Source organism: Crotalus tigris, unplaced genomic scaffold, assembly GCF_016545835.1.
Source record: "Crotalus tigris isolate CLP2741 ecotype Arizona unplaced genomic scaffold, ASM1654583v1 scf7180000023637.1517150, whole genome shotgun sequence".
In the NCBI taxonomy this organism is placed as follows: domain Eukaryota; kingdom Metazoa; phylum Chordata; class Lepidosauria; order Squamata; family Viperidae; genus Crotalus; species Crotalus tigris.
In genome coordinates, this window is record NW_024100094.1 from 562,128 (window position 1) to 576,508 (window position 14,381).

Here is a 14,381-nt window from a genome sequence, read left to right on the forward strand (position 1 = left end):
ACCTAGCTCAATGAAATGTGTGAACCAGGCCCTCTGCTTGTTTCCCGTGCACACGCTCACAGCTTTCCTTTGGTATATTTTCTCCTCCCTAGCAGCCTGAGAAAGGGTTGCTCTGCAGATCATACCATGCCCAGAACCGTCTCCCTTGGGTTGTGCAATTCAGGTTTAGAGCAGGAGCAAGAAGCTGTTGGTCTGGTGGAGGGAGGAGAGAGAAAGTGCATCTCAAAAAGCAGCTATGACTCACATGTATGCTTGCACGCACGCACATACACACACACACACACACACACCCATGTGCGGGTTTCACAAGCAGGCAGCCGTGGGAGTGCAGCAGGCAGTGCTTTGGGACCTCATTGTCTTTGCCCCACCTCTTGGCTCCCTAAGAGGAGCAGAAAGGGTTCTCCCCATTCTTGCCCTGCCCTGTGCTTCAGTCCTCTTTTTCTCCCCCACTCAGCTGTGGCTGTTACCCAGACATCCTAACTCTTCACCTTCTTAGCTTTGTCACTGCTATTCTCTCTGGGAATAGCAGTTCCTAATTCAGGCACAGCTGTTCCCATTCAGCAAATGGTGTTAATCTCCATTCACAGGAAAGGCAGAGCTGTGATAACATCTTGCCAACATGTTGAAGCTTTATAGAAGGCTGCACTGCTAGGCCGGCCCCAAAGTGGCTGCGCTCTGATGTGTGGCAGACAGACATATGGAGGTTGTGAGTTAAATCTAGGGATGGTGAGGGGGAGGTGGAGGAAAGGGAGATAAAAGATAACACGGTCTGGGGTTCACAGAAATGATTGTGTTCCCTGTCAACATATCCTTCAGGGTTTCCCCGAAGAAGCAAGAGGGCTCAAAACTGTTGCTGATGGTGTAAATTAAAATAAGAAAGTTTAAAGCCGCTCATGACATTAGACCAATGTTTGGATTTTGAACAAATCATGATCTATAGTCCTGGGAGATTGGATCAATGTATTCACCATGCCAGGATTCTCAACATTTTGAGCCAGTGGGCACAACGTTTGAAGAATCTTCTGCAGATGCTATGGCTGCCGTGAATAAAGGTGCTTGCCAATTAGAAAAATGGCTGCTACAGTGGCATAGCCTGTCTCAAAACAAGAATGCTGGGAAGAGCTTGGAGGACTCAAAAAAGAGGCTCATGGGACATGGATGCCCTGTGAGCTTTGCTTTGGGACTCCTAGAAGCCTCCCCCTGCACCATCATCTCCCTTTCTTCAAGGTCTCTCTCCTCCCTATCCATGTTGTCCTTGCAATATTTTGATAGTCCAAAATGACAAGTTGCTGGGTTTCTATGACATTGTCCCACAACTGAAATGACATACATTGAGAAATCATGCATACTGCTTCAATGTCAAAAAAGGGAGAGAATGCAGAAAAATGAAGAATAAAGACTAGCATTAATGATGTTGGGTAATGAAACATCTGCAAGAAAATAACCAAGCTCGGAAAGCATCAAGGGTTCCCCATTTCAACCTTGAGCTACAAATATTCTCCTTCACTGGGACCCCTCAATAAAGAATATGATTGCAAAAGAAGTTTCCTTTGTCCTAGTCATCAATCAAGTTGACCAGAAAAATTTCCTGCCCTTAGGTTGCTAATAAACTTTTTCAATTACAGTTCTAGTGGCTGGATGAAAACTTAGTCATTCTGACCTCTTTTTTTTAAATGTCTCATTCTTTGAATCAGATCTTTGTGTTATTTTTGTTAATGTTCCAACCAAAATCTGGCAATTGCCAATATAATTACTCTAATAATCTTGTTTTAGAGAATCCAAACCATAAGGAGTTTGAGATATAGCTCGGGGAAGAAGCCTGCCCAAAACCCCGAAGTGCTTTGGCAGTCCTCTACATCTCAGTGAAGGAGATGCAGTGCAGATGTTTTGGATCACAATTCCCATCAAACATCTGGTATAATCCTACAAATGGTGCCATGTTTTGACCTACCATTGGCTAAACCTACATACACCTATATGGTTTACTTGGCTTTGTAATGTGAATTTCATCCACTACAGTTTGCACCATAAATCAGGACTAATCAGGTGGTAGGCCCATGTCTGAACTTGGAAGTGAGGCAGAGTTGGGCCAGGATACTACTTGACAAAAGACTGCTGGCTTGGAAAGTTGAAAGTCTCTCAGAAAAGATTTGAACCACATGCTGTTGAGTATGTAGAAGCTTGTGCTTCTACAACAGGGGTGTCAAACTCAATTTCATTGAGGGCCACATCAGCATTGTGGTTGCCCTCAGGGGGAGGCAGGGATATGTGGCAGGGTGATTGCGGCCTATTGGCATGGATGGAGTGGGTGTGGCCTACTGGGTGGGCGTGGCCAGCTCTACATCGTTCGCGTCAAGGGTGCCTGTGGGGGCCTGGGCAGGAATGGGACAGATCTGAGGGTCTCTGGCAGAAAGGGGTGGGACCAGGGCAAGTGCCAAGGCATGGTCCACTGGAGGAGCCTCACTGTTCCTCTCAGGCCATGGTGGGGGCTGGATGGTGGCGCGGGCTGCCCGGAGCCCTGGGCAGCAGAGATCAAACGCCCAGCCTGGCCTTCGAGCACCTGTGGCACCAAGCTGTTTCCAGACAGCCTTGTGGAGCTAAGACTGAATATGTTTAAGCACAGATGGCCACCACAAAATTGTACATTGGCTCCCGGCTGGCCTGGGCCAGGGCCAAGGCAGCGGGGGCCGTTCCCTCACTGTTTCCTGGATGGCTTCATGGGCCACATGAAACCACTGCGGGCCACATCTGGCCCCCGGGCCTTGTGTTTGACATGTCTGTTCTACAATCACACTCTATATGTGGGTAATGTGTACATTTAATGGGGTTTATATACAGTAAAGAATCAAAATGGGGGAGGAAAAATCTGAGAATGTTCAAATTGCAGAAGAAGCAATACCGCATATTCATTAGATGAAGAACATTTAGCAGTTTACTTTTCTGCTGGTGAGGAACAGATCTTCCTTTTCTTAATGGGCAGAGAAAGGTTCTTATTGTTCAGATGAGAGTGCGAATTGTGTAACTTCTCCATTCTTCCTGCCTCTTGGGCTGCAAGTCAATTCAAAACCTTTACCGCCTGATGTGACTGAATTTACAAAGTGGTGGTTCTTATTAACTGGAATGCCCTGTTGATCAGGAAAAAAAGAATCACTTTTGAAGTGGGAGCGCACACAAAGGGAGATTGTCTTCCTGTCTTCAATTGGAGCTTAAGCTTCAGTAATCAGCGGCTCTAGCTTTTCCTAATACAGAGATCAGCATCAGTCACTAATGGCTGCAAAGCTTGTATAGACAGAGGAGAAGGAGCTGCTCGAAGTTTAAGGTGTGATTCTATTTCCACCTGTCTGTGGTGAATAAAGACAGGCACCACTCCGGCTACTTATCCCCATTTTGTTTAGAAGCAGATAGGATGTAATAGAAATAGAAGGAAAACACAAGCTAAACCTTGGGGTTGGGGAGGGCTTTAAGATAAAACTGACCTGATCCTATGGGGGCTTATGGCTAATGGTGTCTGACTCCCCCCCCCACACCCCCCCACTGGAGGGATCTCTGCTCTCATTAGCACTCAGCTCAGCTACATACATATCCATGAATTCCCCATCCATGTTGCCCCTCCCCGCTCTACTCCTCTTTCTGAAGAAACTGGTGGATATGCACCAGAACACCATCAGGTGCACAGCTCTCCCCATTTATGCATAAGGTGACATAGGAGCACCTGACACAGTTGCGATAACAATTCAGGAGAGGTATATTCAGCTCCCTATGCGCCCAGAATTATATCTCCAAACAAATATTAAGCTTTTTAAAAATGCCCCGTTCTTGTTTACACAATGCCACGTGGGAGTAAATGCTTGGATGCACACAGCTAGGATGCGTATGATTGCTTATGCGCAGTTAGCTGATGGCAGCCGACCCTGTGGAAGCCAGATAGGGAATGTTTTAAAACCCTTTTTATTCTCCTGTTTCCTCCCCCCCCCCATTCCCTTTTTTTCTCATCTGGGCATCTCAAGTTTGTATTTCATTCCCCATCAACTATCCTTGCCATTCTATTGCTGGCTGTATCTGATTCTCCCTTTCTGGTTCCTGTGAAGAGGAGCTGGCTGAAGACTGAAATAAATGTCTGTTCTTTTTAGCCGGATTGTTGCTGAAGGGTTAACCCTCCTCGACCTTGTCTGTAATCTAACACGCGTCCCGCTCCACATGTACAGTACATCCAGGAAAAATGAACCCCCAATCCAAGGAGCCTGCCATCCTTTAAACAAATACATAGATGCATTTTGCCTGCGCACGCCACACCACAACTATAGCAGCTCCTTCTAATCTGTAGAAAAGCTGCTTTTGTTTCTCATATACAGGGATTAAACCCTGAACGGACTACAAATCTTGGGGTCGCCCCTTAAAAGAAGGCGTTAAAAGAAGGCTGAAGGGCCCCTTGGAACTCGTGTGATTATCACTACTTGTGGTAATCCTCATGTTCTGAAGTAAAAGGCAGAGCCTTCCCAAACCAGCCTGGGCAACAGGCCCCCGTGTGCGCGGGTGTTACGCGCGCGTGTACCCACGCCCCGTTTTCTTAGGGAAACCCACATGGCTGCCCGCAGCCCGGCTTCGCAACCGTCCGTCCCCCCTTCCCTCCCCAGGAGACCCCTGTGCCCATCGATCACCCTCGGCAAGGAGCAAACTGGCCCCCGCTCGCAAGCCTATGCTGCTCGGCGGGGAGTCTGTTCCCACGCACGCAACTCCTCACCGGCAAACTGCGGAGAGAAGCCGAGCGAAAGCGCGCCGCGCAGGTGAGGCTCCCGGGCGGCGCGTCTCGGGGCGCCCATCCAGGCGCCCGGGAATGGGAAGCCAGCCCTGCTTCCGAGAAAAGACCCGCTTGCCTTCTTTTGCCAGGATCTGCCCCCTACACGCCTCTTTCGACCTCCCCCCCCGCCCCGTCCCCAGTCCCGGCTCTCCTTCTCCGCGTGGCTCTGGGTTTCTCTCTCGCTCAGTCCCCCCCCCCCCCAGCTGCCGCTCCCTCCCGCTCCTGCCTTCCGCTACTTGGGCTCTTTGCCAGCCTCAGGCAGCGCTCAGACTCTGCCAGGAAGCGCAGAGGCGGGCAACTCCGTGCCATGGCTGAGCCATCCCGAACGGCCGATCCTGTGCCCCGCGGCCAGCAGTAACGTAGCCCGCCCGCCAGCCCCAGGTGGGGGAGGGACACCCAGCTCCACCCCAGGTAGGACAGGGAACCAAAGCAAGGCGGGAGGGAGGCGGCTGGATCTCTGGGCCGAGGCTGGGGTGTGGGATTCACAATCGGCTGGGCAGGCAGAAGATGGGGAATAAGGGGGGGGGGGCTTGCCAGAGCATCCAATGGAAGAAAGAAGTGGGGTGGGTGCTCATCTTGAAGAGGGAGGGCATGGGTTGCTTGATGGACAACGCCAGGAGTGCAATTATTTTCCTGACACTGGATGGTCAGAAAGTTTGGAAGCATCTTTAGGACAAGGGGGCAGAAGATGAGCATGTATGGGGAAAGGGGGGATGATCAAGACAGAGCAGCTGTGAGTATACGCCCCTGGTGTGTGTGTGTGTGTGTGTGTGTGTGTGTGTGTGTGTAAGTGAGCATTAAATAAACGCGGCCCCGGGCAGTATTCCACAGAAAGGAAATTTACTTTACACGCAGACACAGGCAGTGATACTTCCGTTTGGGCATTAGGTGCAACCAGAGGCTAAAGGGATTTGAACAAGCTTATAGCTGAGTGTGCACCTCATTTACCAGGGCAGAGACACTATGAAGGGACTATTCTGCTCCTATTCCCAGGAGTGGTGTAATGTGGACCATGTGCATATGTTGAAGCACACTCATAAGATCCTGAATGTTTTGTGCCTGTGAAAAAAGGCATCCATTTATTCATGGATGTCTGCAACAGTGCGTTCCTATGTGCTCATTCGTGCGTAATAGGCTCCTATTAGATTGCCCTGTGATTAGTTGGTGTCTTCGAATTTCAATGTGTGTGTTTTGTGCCTTCACAGCTATAGGGGCAACTTCCTTGAGATTCAGTCTGCAAGGAAAATCACTTTCTTTTCACCGCCAATTGCCAAATGACTGTCTCTGGAATAGGTTGTCTCTACGAGGGGTCCCCACAGAGCTACTGTCACAAAACTGAATTGTGGCTTCAGCCAGAGTTGGAACCTTTGGGGGGATATGGGCAATGGATTTGGCATACAAGAATAACTAATCTTCATGACTGTGGAAAATACGCTTGTAGGAGACTCCTAATTGATCTTTTTGGCACTCCTTGTCCATTCTTCTTGTCAAGAATCGTCTTTGTCTATCTTTCTCTGCAGCCCACGACTTTCTTTTGAGTTGCATTTTCACCTTCTCCTCTTCATTGTATTGTTTTACAATTCGGGCAAAAGATTTGATTGACTTAAGAATTTACGGAGAGTCCTTTCCCATTCAGTTGATACTCAGTTAATTTGTGTTGTACTTAAATAACATCTGACTGATTCATTCCAAGAGCATTTTGTGCATGTGTATATCACACAATTTACAAACTGGAGCTGGCAGAATATAAGGTTTGATGATGCCAGAGGCTAAAAGGTCTCATTCTCCTGTCCTTCTATTGTCTCCAAAATTCCCCACTGACTGAAATCTCTGTTGGAATTAAAGAGAAAACTTCCCTTGTAATCGCAATGATAAAGTATGCTGAAAAGTTATTGAAATATTATAAGACAATCCTTGTTGACAATGTGTCAGCAATGACGTTCAAACTCTGGGCATTTATGCAAGTATCTGAGCAAAAAAGCCTGCCCTGCTTCTGTGTGCTGCACAATTAGAAGTTATAAATTCACAGACTAAAATAACACAGCTTCAGAAAGAGACTGAAATGAAATGGTACTCTGGAATAGATAAGATTTCCCTGTTTTCCTCCTCAAATGAATGCATATATACTATGTCCCATGAGAGCAGATTTAATCCAATTGGCAACCAATTCAGAGTGGGAAAATAAACAGCATTGGTTTCCATTATTAAAGTATGGCATTTGCTTGCCATGGTTCCAGCTTGCATAGGAGGTCCCCCTCTGGCTATGGAACCTGCTGCCAGAGGCAACATACCACCGATTCCCAGGAGCTGGAAAACACCAGTGTGACTTTTTTTTCATGTCCTGCTTATAGCTTTCCCAGAAGCAGCTGAGTAGAGGACAGGATGCTGGTGCTAGCTGGAATGGGATGCTGGTCTGATGTCATTAGAAAGTGCTTTATATTCAGCCCTGTTCTTAGGTCCAGCAGGATTCATTTAAGAAAGTGTTAATCTCAGCCAAGGAAAGACCTCCTTCTTATGGGCATACAGTTTTGCAATCTGGGGATGGTTCCTTGGAGAGATTTCATTCTGGGGGCCTTCACTGTGTCTGCAAGGATTGGACCAGCCCCTGCAGATCGCTTCCTTGAAATTAAGGGTGGTCAAAAGAGGCGCCACTCATTTGGACAGGAGCAAACCATTAGCCTAGCCTCCAGCTCTGTTTGATCTTGGGCAAGTCCCTGGTCCTTCATACAGTGGATTGTGTTTGTTTGTTCTCTCTCTTTCTCTTGCAGAGAGTGCAATGGACTTAGACTTGGAGTTTAGTAAGTTGTGAGCTCATGAACACTCATGCCAGCTCGAGCTATGTTGTCATTCTAAATGAAAATACATTTCATTTTACTTCCTTTCCCTTCTCTCACCCCTTCCCAACCCTCTATAGTACAGTATATCTTGTTCCCTCTTCAGTGAGAATGAAAAGATCATGTTGGAGTCCTTGCATTATCCCCACCAGGTTTAATATTTTCCTAGTTGCATCCACATCTGTTCAGCTGAAACAAAGAGACATGTTTTATTCAAGGCGCAGCAGGCAGAACCAGAGGCCGGTGATCAGGAAAAATAGAAGGGATGATGGGAAGGTACAATGGCCAGGAAAACGGTCATGAGGTGGTTCATTTGGTTTTGATGTAGTATGCGGTCTGTATCCGCCACATATGGTTTAAAGAGATAATTAAAGCCAGACAACTGTAGTTTATGACATAAACGATGGCTAGGCTAGGCAAGCACAGCACAATTTGTAGGTGTGATACTTCCAGGGTTGTTCTCCCGCTTCCTACCCTCACCCCACCCCAGTTTGATCTCCTAATTAGTCAGAGGACTACTGGGATTCTCTGTGTCCAAAGGACCAACCTCTGTTATCTGCTGGGATGAGCTGCGAGGTGTTTCGCCTTGGCAAATTTCTGCTCAGCAGCAACTTGCACGTTTTGTATGCTGTGTTTGAATTTGCCCTTGTGTCAATCTTGTCCAGCTAGAAGCAGCACTTAGGCTGGCTGTTAACTGCCCTGGTAGAGCTGCATTCGCACTTAAGTGGTGAGTACATTTCTTTTTAAGTGAAAGGTCAATGGCGAGGCTGTGTCTGGGGTCCAAAATATGCACCCCACACAACGTTGCTAGATTCTGGTGTGAGATAAATAAATAAATGTGAGAATAAATAAAAAGTACAGTAAGCAGAATGTGAAACTCTTCCTTAAAGGGAGGGATTTTTGGGTTGCTAGCCAGAGTTGGGAGGGATGTTGAGTGAGAGAGAGTTATTAGACTTAGCCTTGGTGCAGATTGATTAATTGATTGATGAAATAGTTCTGTTTCTCAGTTCTCACATACATGAAGAAGGTAATCATCTACCTAGCCCCACCTGAGCATCCTTTTTTTAGCTGCTCCAAGGAAATGCTTTTCAACATATTCACACCTCTTGATGCCAAACAAGGGTAAAATAATAAATAGAGAGTGATTTGAATGTATGCGTGAATCAGGGAACTGGATGATGCAAGGGCATCCATGGACTCAGAAAAGCTACACACACACACACAAATTGTTTTGCATAAACGACTGCCTGCCACTCTGTATCACTCAGGGATCCTAGAATTCTTCCCGCATTTAGTTTATTTCTGGGACAGTTTTCTCCTATCACAACCTTTCCCTTGAATGCAGATGAGTTTAGCCAGCAGCACCTACCCATTTGAGCCAGCTTCCATGGGTTTTTTTTACTTCTTGCTTTCCCTTGTAATTTACCCTGAGTACCAAGTTAACAGGATTAACAAAGAACAGACAGGAAGGATTTCCAGGATTTTCATGGGATTCGCCTCTCTGCTGGACTGAAATTGCAAAGGCTAGTTGAAAATAACACAAAATCAGTTATAAGAAACGAGATGATAGTGGTTGTTAGCAGCAGTAGACATTAAAAATCATTTTGGAAAGTGAAAAGTGCCTTGCATATATTACCTTGGCAATTCTTATAATCAGTCTATGATTTTCCTGAAAGGAGAATAATTTTTGAAATATGAAGCAAAATACCATCTTGTTGTTTTTGTTGTTGTACTGTATTTCCCTTAAGTATCAAATAGAGATTGCCAGGTCTGATTGTGGGATGAACTGATTTGGCAGGTTTTTTTTATTGCCTGAAAAAAAGGGGGAGAAGCAGTGATGGGATTCAGCTGGTTTGCACCACTTCGGCAGAACCGGTGGCTAATTTTTTGTTGCCCAGGCCCAGAATGGACTTCCGGAAGTGGCATCCACACAGAGAACCAGTTGTTCACATATCTGAATCCCACCACTGGGGAGAAGCCTCTTTTCCCCTAGGTGTCATTGTGGAACAAATGAAAACCAGGGACACGTGCCATAGGAACGGAAACCTTTGCAAAGTTAAGTTTTAGTCATTTCAAAAACAATTATTTGCTTTCTATCTAAGATATGATGATTGGTAAAATGTTCTCTGGTGATCTTATGGCAAAGGAAAGACTTGAAACACAAGGTTGGCTAGCAGCAATTGCGAGTGAGAAAAAGAGAAAAGAAGCTGAAAGCAAGCTGCAGAAAAAGGGAAGAGTCCTGAGAAAGGAGCTTTGACTCTTAAAATGCCCATATACAGTTTTTTTTCATTCCAGTGTTCGCTGGGCTTCTCTGCTTAAAGATTATGCTAATACAAGAGTTTGAGCTAAATTCCTTCTATTGTCCCCTTGGAAGGGTATGATAATACTTCAAACTTTATTTCATTGATCATATGCCTAAAAAGTCCTGAATGTTTAGGATACAACATCTCATGATCCTCTAGTCTAGCTCAAATGGAAATCATCTGAAACTACTACCCACCTCCCGGGTATTTAGGTATGTATGAGCGCCAAATCAAAGGATTGCAATGTGAATCAAGGATTATTTGATTTGATCCTTGCTTATTTTTCTTCCAACTACAGCCTTCCAGAACTTGATGTCCTCCAGATTAGCTGGATCAATTCCCATAATTCCTTATCAGCAGAGATGCTGATGAAGGATGGCATCAGTGCAAACCCAACACACCAAGCTGGAGTTAGCTGCTGTAATTCCATGAGTTTGCTGGAAAGATTATCCTGTTATCAAAAATAAGCATATTTCACATGCTGAAATATTGAATAATCAAGTAAAAATCCCTGCATTGTCTCTCTGTTTAGCTGTGAATGTGTATGATCTTTGTGCCCAGTTTTAAAGCCCACACATCCAGGAAAACTATTACCCTCTTTTTATTCCAAATATATGTTTCTTCTGCAAGGAAGGAAATTTGGGGGGGGGGGCTTGAATTTTGCTTGCCTCAGACAAGTTGAGGCTGTTGTCTCAGATGGCTGATTTGCAATGTGGTTTTTAAAATATATATATTATTGTTATTGTTTTTATTATATTAATGTTTTGCTATTATTGTTATTATTGTTGTTTTTATTATATTGTTGTTTTGCTGTTATTGTTGTTGTTGTTGTTGTAAAGCAGTTACACTGCTTATGAGATTTAATATTTTAGAGGTTCAATGGAGCTCAACCTAGGGTCAGAGTGATAAACCATTTGCTAGTTTGCCTTAGGCAGCGTATGCTTACTTCAAAAGATCCTTAGATGGATTTTTTGAGAGCCCAAAGAGGAGTCTGAGCCGTTTTTTCTCCTCAAAGACTACCAAATGCCAAGGCAACCAGACTTGCAAGGACTACTTTTTAAAACTGTGTGGATTTTTAAAAACAGTAGGTCAGCAAGATTGGTTGCTCCAAAAGGAGGGCAAGAAGAATAAGTATTATTTAGTACTCTAAGCAGTTTGGAGATGAGGGTGAGTGGGGTGCTGGGTGGCTGGACCCCTATCAGGTATCAGATCTCTGAAATTCTTGAATGGTGCATCATCGTAGTTCAAAGAAACTATTTTGCCTTGCTTCCTTCATGCTTCATCAAAGGTAGCTATTTTTTTTCTATGATCTGAAGAAAGCTATCTTGGCTCCCTGGACAAATGCTGATGGGAGCACATGGTGTGGTGGGTAGGTGCAAGGAAAAAGCTGAGAATCCTAGGGGTAGAAAGGATTGATTGTACAGTATTGCCTTGACTCAACCTAATTTATGCTGCCAAATTTTGGAAGCTGCAATTAAGTATTTTTTCCATAGGTGTTTGGGCATGTTCAGCAAACCTTGTTTTCATGTAAGAAGCAGGTGAAGGTCATCTTTTGTTGGCAGTGATTGTGACTTCCCTAGAATGTTCCTGGTGATCATATTTTATTAAGGCTAGACGTATCTGCTATGTGTTTTGTCAGCTTTTAGTATTGCTTTACCATGTGTTTTCACAACGGCAAACCACTCAAGCGTCTGACAGGGGCTGCATCCAAATACTATAAGCTGAACAAAATAACTGTCTTTCTGGGGAATTCCCAAAATATAGCAAACTGTGAGGGTTCTGGGTGTACCTTTTGAGTAAGAGCCGGTTTAGGCAAGCCACACCATCTGCAGTGCATCATCTGAGATTCTGCAAAATGAGTGGGGCATTTCCATCACTGGGGATGGTGGCATACTTGCCGAGAGGTGCATGAGACAGCTGGCTTGTGCAGCTGAGTGCGGCTGTTTATGGCTTCAGGTCTTTGCCACTTCAAGGCCTACTGTGCATGTACTACCGGGCGTGATTTGGTGGTGTGTGTACATCTTGCCAGATTAGTGAAGATTATACACAGATATCTTGCACAGATATGTTGGGCACAACTGTGCACAGGCCAGCAGCCCTTTGACTGCGTCATTCAGCATCCTGATTGAGTTACCTACTGATAACTCAACCAGATTACAACAGAAATGGCTTGGTGCAGAGCTCCCAAGGGCTTACAGTCACGTTGTTGTGTGCTTGTGTATTTCCTATACTATCTCTGTCTATGTTGCAGGGTGTAGCTGGACTCCCCATCCATTGTGACCCATTAAGTTACCTGGCAGTGTTGCTAGCGAGTTGCTGGGTTGCTATGGAAACTCCCAGCTTTCTTGGGGTTAAAACACCAATAATAGGGTTAGGAGAATTTTCCCCAGGCATTCTCTGTCAGTAACAGGTTTGGAGACTGTAAGTTGAGACCAAAGACCAAGGAGGCCACTCCAGACCAGCCTGAAGGACTGTTGCCTTGGGGCAAGAGAACAGAAGGCCAGACCGGCCCTTTGGCAATGGAATCTATCCCAGCTATTGTGGGATGTACAGCTACTTCCATAGCATTTTGTGCACATCTAAGGAGGTAGCTGCACCAATGGACTGCAGCCCTGGCTTCCTGGATCTGATGTGGATCTTTCCACCAAAAGCCACTTTGATCTCCTCGCTGCCTTGGTGTTTTTCTTTTCCACCTGCCTTTCCACATTATTTCCCCAAATCCAATCCTGGCAGCTTTTTTTCAGGTTCCTTCAATCATGACCTTACCTTCTCTCTGGCTTCCCTTGTGAAGTGACAAAGTTGCCTGTCCCCTACACACACCCACAAGGGCACACTTTTTCATTCAGAGACAACAAATGGGGTTGCATCACAGCAGGTATGAGCCAATTGCCTGGCAGTGTGATGGCATCTCCCTGTGAATGCTATGGGATTGCACATATTTTTATATATAAACAGAATACCGTCCTATCGTTGTGGCACTGAAGCAAATGAAAACAGCTTTCTTCTAAAGATGGACATAAATAGTTCAGGTAGATTTCCAGTTAGAGAACACTGCACCAGATTTCTGGCAGAATGAAGGGAATGGTCAAATGTTTCTAATCTCAGTGTAATCTTTTAAGCCATTTCTATTCCTCACATTTCTAATTCTCTGGATGCTCCATGTTTCTGAGATTTCCCATACTGGAATACAGTGAAAATTATTGGATGCCCCTCAAACTTCACAGTGAAATACCTCCTGAATTCTGGCCAAATTTTCCCCAACCCTTTTCTGGCTGCCTGAGATATTTCAGCACTGGATATTGAAATGGTTTCTTTCACCTCCTTTAGAAATGAACAAGAGAGTTAAGGGTTAGTATGATTTTGGTTATTGTATAATTAATAAACTTAAGTAGATTATGTTTAATATGTTTGTATAACCCTGTACTTGGCTCTGGGAAGTGGGGGGGAGGGGGGAGGGGAGAGGGGGGTGGGGGGAGGATGGGTTGGAGGTTAAATAGGTCAGATAAGTAGAAATAGTTTTATTGTATATAATATTGATGTTTCAATTTGGAGAGAGGAATTGCTCGGGCATTTCTCCTGGACTGCATCCGGAGTGAGAAGATAAGAGGAAGGGGAGAAGTAAGTAGGAAGGTTGAGGAGAAGGAGGAGAGGGGGAGAGTGAGGAAGAAGAGGGAAAGAGGGAAGTGAGAGAAGAGGTTAGAGGGTGGATGCGGTTTTGGGGGAAATGGGTGAGCAATACCGAAAGTTGTGTGTATAAATTTATTTTATTCTTTATCTGACGTACTCTTTATGAATGTAATGAAAAATTGAAAATAAATTTTTTTTTACAAAAAAAAAAGAAAGAAATGAACAAGTGACAATTTACTGTCATAGGAGGATGCATAATAGAGATTCGAGGCTGTCATCTAAGCTTCCACATGGCATTTGAGTGCTGGAGGTGTATTACGTTTTGGAGATCCGTCTCTACCTAAGAAACTGTTTGTAGCTTTACAGAGGGCTGCTATTTTCATCTTTTTTTTTCTTTTTCTTTTCATCTCCACTTCTGTCTTCTCACTCAGTTGTTATTATTAGTCTGAAGTATCATCATAGTGTGTGTCTTTTCTGAATTCTCTAGGGAAAGCTACAGAGGGTAATTTTGCTTATTTTTCTTTGTCATTAAAGGAAAAAGAGAAGAAGATAAACAAATCATTCATTTTATATATTTTTAAAATGAAGTTTACAGTATGGGTGTAGTCTTTCCCCCAGAAGCCCTTTAGGGGCTAAATTCCTCTTGTTGTACAGCTGGTATGAGGGCAGAGGTTCTGCTGAAGCGGAGTAACAAGAGAGGGAAATTTACATCCATTCGAAGAATTTCTCTTTTAAATCTGCTTTGTTTTTGTTTTTGTCTGACTTTTGTTGGGTAGCGTAACTTGCCTAGAAAAATAAGATACAATGCAAAAGTTCAAT

At 44.7% G+C, this 14,381-nt stretch overlaps 1 protein-coding gene across 3 annotated transcripts in view; it reads left to right on the top strand.

The window, feature by feature from the left end:
• The window catches only part of LOC120297580 (caM kinase-like vesicle-associated protein), a 107,333-nt gene that overhangs the window by 64,400 nt on the left and 28,552 nt on the right, over positions 1 to 14,381 (top strand). The window contains exon 1 of one of the 3 annotated variants that reach the window (XM_039320368.1): positions 5,066 to 5,209. The exons of 1 other annotated variant lie outside the window; for it this stretch is intronic. The gene's annotated coding sequence lies outside the window, so the exon portion shown is untranslated. Of the gene's footprint in view, positions 1 to 5,065; positions 5,210 to 13,106; positions 13,284 to 14,381 lie in introns of those variants that run through there. One more of the 3 variants, XM_039320369.1, reaches the window with a different exon arrangement.